We start from the raw sequence: 8,225 nt of genomic DNA, 5'->3' as shown, positions 1-8,225 counted from the left end.
TTCAAAGAGTAGCAAAATTGCAATCTTCAAAACTCAAAACAAATTATAGAATGTATCTGCTGGATAGGGGAATCCAGATATGAGCTGGGGCATGTGGGTTAAGTATTTACGTATAATTAGGGAATAACACAAGGTAGAAATGGGAGTCAACTGCAATTTGCTGTCTGTCTTATGCACACTAGTGTTTCCAATGTTATTCCTTCACCTTAAAATTTAGGGGAAGGGAACCTCTGGCTGTCCAGTCAGGATTGATGCCCTCAAACCTGAGATGGCAAGAGATTGTGGTTCTTATAAAGCTTACTGGATTCCCCAAACATGAATTCTCTCAAATGTACCCGGGAAGTCCTGTATGCGCAAGATTGAATGCAAACGCAAACGAATTCCAAACCAGTGTAAATATTGATGCAAAACATGTTTGCTGAGATTCCAAAATTACAAACAATTTAATGGAGAGAAAGATAAATGAAGGGAAGTGTCATTGGTTCTTAAGAACAAACGATATTCCGGGAATCACCAAGACCAAAGCTGGAACCAGTATGGTGGCAGCTGGAGAACTTCGAAACCATAGCATGGGGGCTTTATTTCATTCCCCCACTCCAACTTCCACCACCTTTTTAAAAAAATTGAGCCTGAAGTGGGACTGGAAATTAAGCCTCTTACAGCATACTGAGCCGAGGTGGTGCAGTGGTTAGAGTGCGATACTGCAGGCTACTTCAGCTGACTGTTAGCTGCAGTTCAGCAAATCTCACTGGCTCAAGGTTGACTCAGCCTTCCATCCTTCCGAGGTGGGTAAAATGAGGACCCAGATTGTTGGGGGCAATATGCTGACTCTGTAAACCGCTTAGAGAGGGCTGTAAAAGCACTATGAAGCGGTATGTAAGTCTAAGTGCTATTGCTATTTCCCATGAAAAAGGACTTGTATAGGAAATCTTGTGTATTTAGGATGCAAGGTATTTTTTTAAGGCTGCGCCTCAGTTCTGCTCATCTTAGCTCATCTAGAAAGTGACAAGATATGGGCTAGGCTGGAAAGTGGAGGAAAAGTCCTGGAAGGCAGAAAAGGGAAACCACTTTTCTACCATTACTGAAAAAAATGAATCACTGGGTCCACGAAGTCACCAGGAGTCCAACTGTAACCCATATGAGACTACTTGAAGTTATATTACTGAGGTAAAACTACCTCAGTTTTAATAAGACTCAGAGCTGAAAATTTTGTGCAGACAGGGACCCGATGCTATCCAAACAAAGCAATAAAGAAAGCATGTCTTGTTATTTATTTTTAATAATTATTTAACATTTATTAATTTATTTTTAATAAGTATGTATAGTTAAATAAATATTGTCTTATCACGAAGCATATTCACTGAGCTATGAGGAAAAGATTGTGATAGTTTGATTGAAATATTAAAATCACAACCAGGATCAAATGCATGCAGACTCCATTGAGGATATCCGTACTTTTCTGCCTTTATGGTGATATGAAAAATCCAATGTTTGTCTGCCAGTCCATATGTGTGGAAAAGGAATATTGGGATGCTTGCTAAATGAATTGTCTGTGTTTGTCATGGTTGCCTTCATTTTGGTCAATCAGTGATTGGCCTTAGCACTTTTTTGTCCCTTCGTAGTGTCTGTATGTACATGGGTCCCAATATGATCATCATTTTTCCACCCTCTCCAAACCACTTGCTTCCTCCCACAAGCTATGCATTTGTCTAGCATGAACAGACCGCAGTGCAATTGGAAGCTTGCTAACTAATTCAGTGAAGATTATGAGAAATGATATGGTCTGAGCTCAAGAATGGATGCACCAAAAAGAACCAACAGTTTTCTGTCAACTGATGATCCCAATCTGCTTTCTTCAGAGTCACCTGGCAGAGCAAAAGGAGATCCCAGGAAAAAAATGGGGAGGGGGCGTGTCCGTAGAAAAGCATCTCAGAAAGCAAGGGGGGCATTATGAAATGCCCTGACATTAATTATGGGAATAATGGGAAATAAATGTGGAAACATGACTTTGGGGTACAGAGGGATGCTTTCCCCTTAATTAAACAATTATGAAATCACAAAAGCCCTGACTTTTTTTTTTTTTTAATTTGATTTATATGCCGCCCTTCTCCGGAGACTCAGGGCAGCTTACAATGCGTTAAGCAATAGCCTTCATACTTTTGTATATTTTTACAAAGTCAGCTTATTGCCCCCACAATCCGGGTCCTCATTTAACCTACCTTAGAAAGGATGGAAGGCTGAGTCAACCTTGAGCCTGGTAAGATTCAAACCTGCAGTAATTGCAGGCAGCTGTGTTAATAACAGGGTGCTTTAAACCACTGTACTACCAAGACTTTGTTCCAGTGCCAAATAAAATAGGTTAAAATGAAAGTTTTCAATATAGATTGGCTAGTAATAAATTAGTGATCAAATGAAAGCATTTCGGGGGGGGGCGGGGAGAGCTGGTGGGGAAGCAATACCCAAACTGGCCAAAAAGAGCAGGAAACCCTTTAAAATTAAAACTCTTTTCAAAAAGAATGCAAATTTTGAAAAGCAGAATTAGAACCAGCCCTGTTTTCCTTTGTTTATGTGTACTGATTACACAGACTAATGATGCAACAGGATTTGCGGAACAGCAGGTTTCCCAAATTTAGTACAGACAGTAATTAGAAATGCTGACGAAAAATTCATCCGAGAAAGGATGAGTTTACACATTCCATTTCATTTTGACTTTTCCTGTTGTAGCCCTAATATCCCCATGTTGTTTGAGTATAGATGGATTTTGCACTACATATATTTTGGCCCTCATTTTGTTCCATTTATTAATACAAAATTCATCTCAATAGGATTTTTCTTGGATCCATAAAAACACAATGTGCAAATTACATAGTTGGATGAATATTCCAGAGTAACATCCTCATTTTAATCCTAGTTTGTAAATTTGGAATTTGACAGAGTTATATAGAATCATAAACAGTGTTTATTCCAGTGGTGAAATGTAAAATTCGTTACTACCGGTTCTGTGGGCGTGGCTTGGTGGTGGTGGGGGTAATGTGACTGAGTGGGTGTGGCCAACTTTTTTGTTTTTTTATTTTTAAAACCATTTTTTCTACAACCTATTTGGCCGAAGAGGTTGTAAAAAATGCTTTTATTTATTTATTTATTTTTAATTTTTTTATTATATTTTTATTGTTAAAGAATAACAGAAAGGAAAAAAAACAATACAAAAATCAATAGTAAGGAAAGAAATTTTTTTTCCCCCAACGTGAAGACTTTATTTTCCTAAAATTTCCTTTCCATTTGTATAGCACGTTGGGGTAAAAAATGCTTTTAAAAGCCTCTGACAATCCCAGCTGAGTTGCCTGATCATCAGACGCTTTTTTTTCTTTTAAAAGCATTTTTTTTACAACCTCTTTGGCTGAAGAGGTTGTAGAAAAAATGCTTTTAAAAGCCTCTGACAATCCCAGCTGAGCCGCGCGTTCATCAGTGGTTCCCCCCTCTTTTAAGAACATTTTTTCAGCCAAAGGGGTTGTAAAAAAAATGCTTTTAAAAATTGGAAAAAAAAACCTCTGATGATCGCTTGGCTCAGCATGGCATCGGGGCAGGGATTTTTGCTACTGGTTCTCCAAACCACCTGCTGCCATCGCTACTGGATTGGGCGATCCGGTCCGAACTGGGAGCATTTCACCCCTGGTTTATTCCTAGTCTTTCAAATCGAAATTTGGAGTTATTTCTTTAGTTGGGGCACCAAGTGATAAATTAAATGCTAGGTAGCCCAAACAGAGAGACAGAACTTGTAGCTGCATTAGCCTGGGGACCAGTGGTGGGTTACTACCAGTTCGTCCCAGAATGGGTGAACCAGTAGCGGCAGCAGTGGAAGTTTCTGCCCACTCATCTGGATGCTTCTGCGCATGCGCAGAAGCATTGCACACGCAAGCACACGCCCATGAGCAAACAGGTAGCAATGGGTTTTGAAACTCGCCCCTGCTGGGGACCATTATACCTGAGGGCTTGCTATATTCCTATTGTTAACCGGCCAAAGTTTTACTTTCTGCCTTTTAGAATGATCAAAGGTAGAGTTTGGTTACAGCTATCAACTAATTACTTGGCATCAGCAAAGAAACAGCTTCTCTCTACTCTAGCTAATATCTAGTCATTGTCTGGATTTATGTAGCACAGATTTAGTAATAGTAGACAAAAGTAAATAAGCTAGTTGTGTTGTTCATTCAGGAGAAGGCAGTGATACAGAAAAGATCTGACAATGTTTAATGAACTCAGTTCTGATTGGAATTAAGATTGTAAGAAGAAGATCATGACTCCTCATAACATGTATAGGCTCAACTATTGCTAAATATCAACATCCTCCTTTTTTGTGGAGGACTCATCATTTTAAAACTGTCTTTTTAGGAAAAACAATTCTTCATTGGTTTTAAGAGAATCCTGAACACGTGATTTGAGTCTTGTCAGCACTGCTTTTTGCTTTAGTCATTTCCATGCTAGTGATTTATAGTGTCTTGTAGAGTGATACAGTCCTCGGGCCAAAATAATTATCAGGCTTTACATAACTTCAGTGATGTCCCAATGAGGCTATAAACATTCTAGAACATGCTAGGCATTTGAACATAACATAGATAAATATTTTGTATGACAGTTTTAGTTTTAATTAGTATTAAAACTCAATAAGCTGTCCTCTAAACTCTCCTATGAGGATAGACTTCATAAAAAGTAGGGTGCTAAAGGAGTCAGTCAAATGAATGAATGAAGTTTACATATGAATGATTGTTGAGAATTATTTTTACCTGAACTTTTAGTAAGCAAAGGAAATCTAAAATAAAGTGTGCAAAGGCATATATTTAGCCTTTGCATTAGTTGATGTATGGTAATGGATTGATGGCAATAAATAATTACATTAGCAATTAATTTATGTCACTCCTGACTGTACAACTTCCCACTTATGGATGGGAATTCTTCATCCATCTGATTTAATCAAAAATAATTATTTTCATACTGAGAGTTTACCATGATTTAGGGGATAACAAGGAGATCAGAATTAAAATGGCAGTTGAGCCAGATTAGATGGTTTGGCATTCTACCAGGAAAGTATGCTGTTGTGTCATTGTTCCATCTAATGTAATTTGGTAGAAAGGAAGTCCAAAAGTTGACATCTTCTGTTTGTAACCATTTGTTTTCTCATTGCTTCTTCCATCATTTCTCTTTTCACAAGAAAGAGCAAATGAGATATTAAAATGTAGCATTAGAAAACTTGTGATCATCTTTGTTCTATTCCTCTGAAAATGGATAATTCAGCCACCCTATTCTGTGCCCCTTTATAGCAGAAAGGGTGTGTGTGTGTGGGAGATGTTAACAGATGTGGAAAACTTACTTTTTCAATTATCAACAAGTATAACTGTTTCCTTGGCATATGGGATTTGTCATAGAAGTTCCATTTCTACTGAATCTTTATTCATAATCCTATTCATTTTAATAAGGGTGAATCATTATTGCAGGCTCTATGGATATTGGGAAAAACATTAATGGGATTTCATGCTAATGAGAACTTTGCCTTCAGAATAATAATTGTTTCAACTTTTAAATATCCAGGAAAAGGATAAACAAATAAACAATTCTTTTCTGACTCGGATGGCAGAATGATTTTCAGATGCGTGATATAAAATGTAACCGCCTTCAAGTGGAGCTCAGCTTCTTTGACTGCTGTGTAGCTTTGTTGACAACAATATGGAAGTATTATGGCCAGTGATAAAATCCAATTTTTTTTACTACCGGTTCTGTGGGTGTGGCTTGGTGGGTGTGGCTTGGTGGGCGTGAAAGGGGAAGGATACTGCAAAATCTCCATTCCCACCCCACTCCAGGGGAAGGATATTGCAAAATCTCCATTCCCACCCCACTCTGGGGCCAGCCTGAGGTGGTTGTTGAGCCCACTCTCCCGCTCGACAACAATGACATGCATACAATGGAACAAAATGGAAGCACAAACGTTCACACGCACGAGGGTGGTGGTTGCACTGGATGGTAGGCAGTCGTATGCGGGATATCGGGTGCGTCTGAGCTAGGGGATTGAACTCAACGGACGCTGGCTGGGTCGATGTGGGACTCAATGGACACTGGGTGAGCCGCAGCCGCCCTTACAGCTGAGGAGCGGCCAGTTCTGGGATGAGAAGACCACCGCTATGCCGTCTGCTGAGCCGCCAATGAAATGCCGAGCAGCCTCCCCACGTGAAGGGCAGTGCCGGGCGGCGTCTTACAGCTGTTAGGTGGGCATGCCGGTGGGCGTGATGGGTGGGTGAGCGGTTCGATATAAGCGCTACAAATCACCTGCTTGTAGTGCCGAATTCATATCATTTACGATTGCAGCATTTACCCAACGAGCTGTCTTTTGGTGGTTTCTGCGTTTCACTGCATTTTGCCTGGGAACCCTGAGGAGGGTATTTGCTTGTTCTCCAAACTACTCAAAATTTCCACTACCGGTGCTCGCTTCGGCAGCACATATACTAAAATTGGAACGATACAGAGAAGATTAGCATGGCCCCTGCGCAAGGATGACATGCAAATTCGTGAAGCGTTCCATATTTTTTGGACTTGTAGAAAAAACAAAGCATTTTGGATAAAGATTTGGTGGGTGATGCAGAATATTCTTAAAAAGAGACTGAAATTTACTCCACAGTTGTTCTTACTGGGTATAACTACGGACTGTATAGTTGCAGAGACTAAATTGATTTTGAACTTGATAACAGCAGCAAGATTGTTGGTAGCACAACACTGGAAGAAGGACTTTTTGCCTACTATTGAAAGTAACTAATTTAGCTGAAATGGCTAAAATTTCAGCATATCTGAAGGATCACACACAAGAAAGGTATATACAGGACTGGAGAAGATGGATTGATTATATACAAAATAAGTATCAGACCAAAAAATATCAAATAGCTTATGAATGATCTCTTTTATTTGTATAAGCGCTATATAAGTGATATTAGAAGTATTATGTTTAAGAAATAGGATTTTATATATGGGGGGTTAAGAATTTTTTTTTTAGGGGGCGTTAGTTTAATGATTGGTTATACAATTTAGTTTATTGTTAAAGGTCAATAGAAATACCTTGTGTTCTGCTCTGGGAAGTTGGGGAGGGGGAGGGGGGTTGGGAGGGAGGGTTGTGGGGAAATTGTGTTTGTTTTAAAACTTTTTCAATAAAAAAAAAAAAATCCACTACCGGTTCTCCGAACTGCTCAAAATTTCCGCTACCAGTTCTCCAGAACCTGTCAGAACCTGCTGGATTTCATCCCTGATTGTGGCCCTTGTCTTTTCTATATACATAAAATTTCCCTGAAATCAATCCATTGCAGGATGAGGGCCTCTTTGTTGAAGGTGACAAACTATAATCCATCAGGCTAGTCCAGGATGCTACTTGTTAGGTAGATATTTGTCAGCATATCAGACTAGGGCTGAAAGAGTGTGACTAGCTCAATGTTACCCAGCCAACTTTATATAAAGATAAATAACACAGGCGTGTGTGTGTGTGCATACACATGCATTACTGGTATTTGGTATTTCCTGGTGTTCTCATATCTAAGCGTCAAGTTGTTAGAAGAAATATCCTTCTGGGTTCAGCTCCAAGTGGGGAAAAAGACACTGGAAACATGAAGACTACTTGGAACAATGGTTTAATGGTGGACAGGATCACATGGTTCGAGTTCCTGAACAGAAAAAGGGGCGAGATGCAGTGAGTCCCCGGGTTTTATGGCCTCTCTGGCTTTGAACTTCCTTGGGGCCCAGAAAGAGTATCCTGATTGGTTGTCAGACTCCCAGGGGGGTGGGGATCTTAGCTAGCCTTCCCAGGTGCCATGAGGTGAGTTTCTGTTGCTAGATGGGTCCTATTGTGTTGCAGATAATGGTCCTTTGACAAAGGATTGGGTTTCTGCCTCTGGCCCATTGACAAAAGGGAGGAGGCAAGAAGGTGGGAGTTGCTTTATCTTTAAAACATGTTTCTCCATTTCTCATCCAGGGAAACATAATATTCTGCCTTTTTAATATTTCCTAAAATATTTAATTCTTCTAGGAAAGGGGTGGGTGCTAACTTCCCACAAAGTGAAGCAGTATATAAGTCTAAGTGCTATTGCTATTGCTGTCATCCTGCTAAAGTCTTGAAATCAGCCAAGGTTGGTTGCTGCTACCTATTTGGTCCAAAAATAAAAATGCCTGCGAGTTAGGAAATCTGTGTCCGAATCTAGACA

General features: G+C 39.7%; 1 non-coding gene across 1 annotated transcript; it reads left to right on the top strand.

The window, feature by feature from the left end:
• The first annotated feature begins 6,464 nt into the window (after nucleotides 1-6,464).
• LOC139309187 (U6 spliceosomal RNA) lies at nucleotides 6,465-6,571 on the top strand. The gene has a single exon (XR_011599835.1). It is a non-coding gene; the product is annotated as a U6 spliceosomal RNA (small nuclear RNA).
• The last annotated feature ends 1,654 nt before the right edge of the window (nucleotides 6,572-8,225 follow it).

The sequence above is a fragment of the Pituophis catenifer genome, unplaced genomic scaffold (assembly GCF_029215685.1).
Source record: "Pituophis catenifer annectens isolate HBS135680 unplaced genomic scaffold, rPitCat1.0.hap2 SCAF_1, whole genome shotgun sequence".
In the NCBI taxonomy this organism is placed as follows: domain Eukaryota; kingdom Metazoa; phylum Chordata; class Lepidosauria; order Squamata; family Colubridae; genus Pituophis; species Pituophis catenifer.
This window is presented reverse-complemented; position numbering and strand designations above follow the sequence as displayed.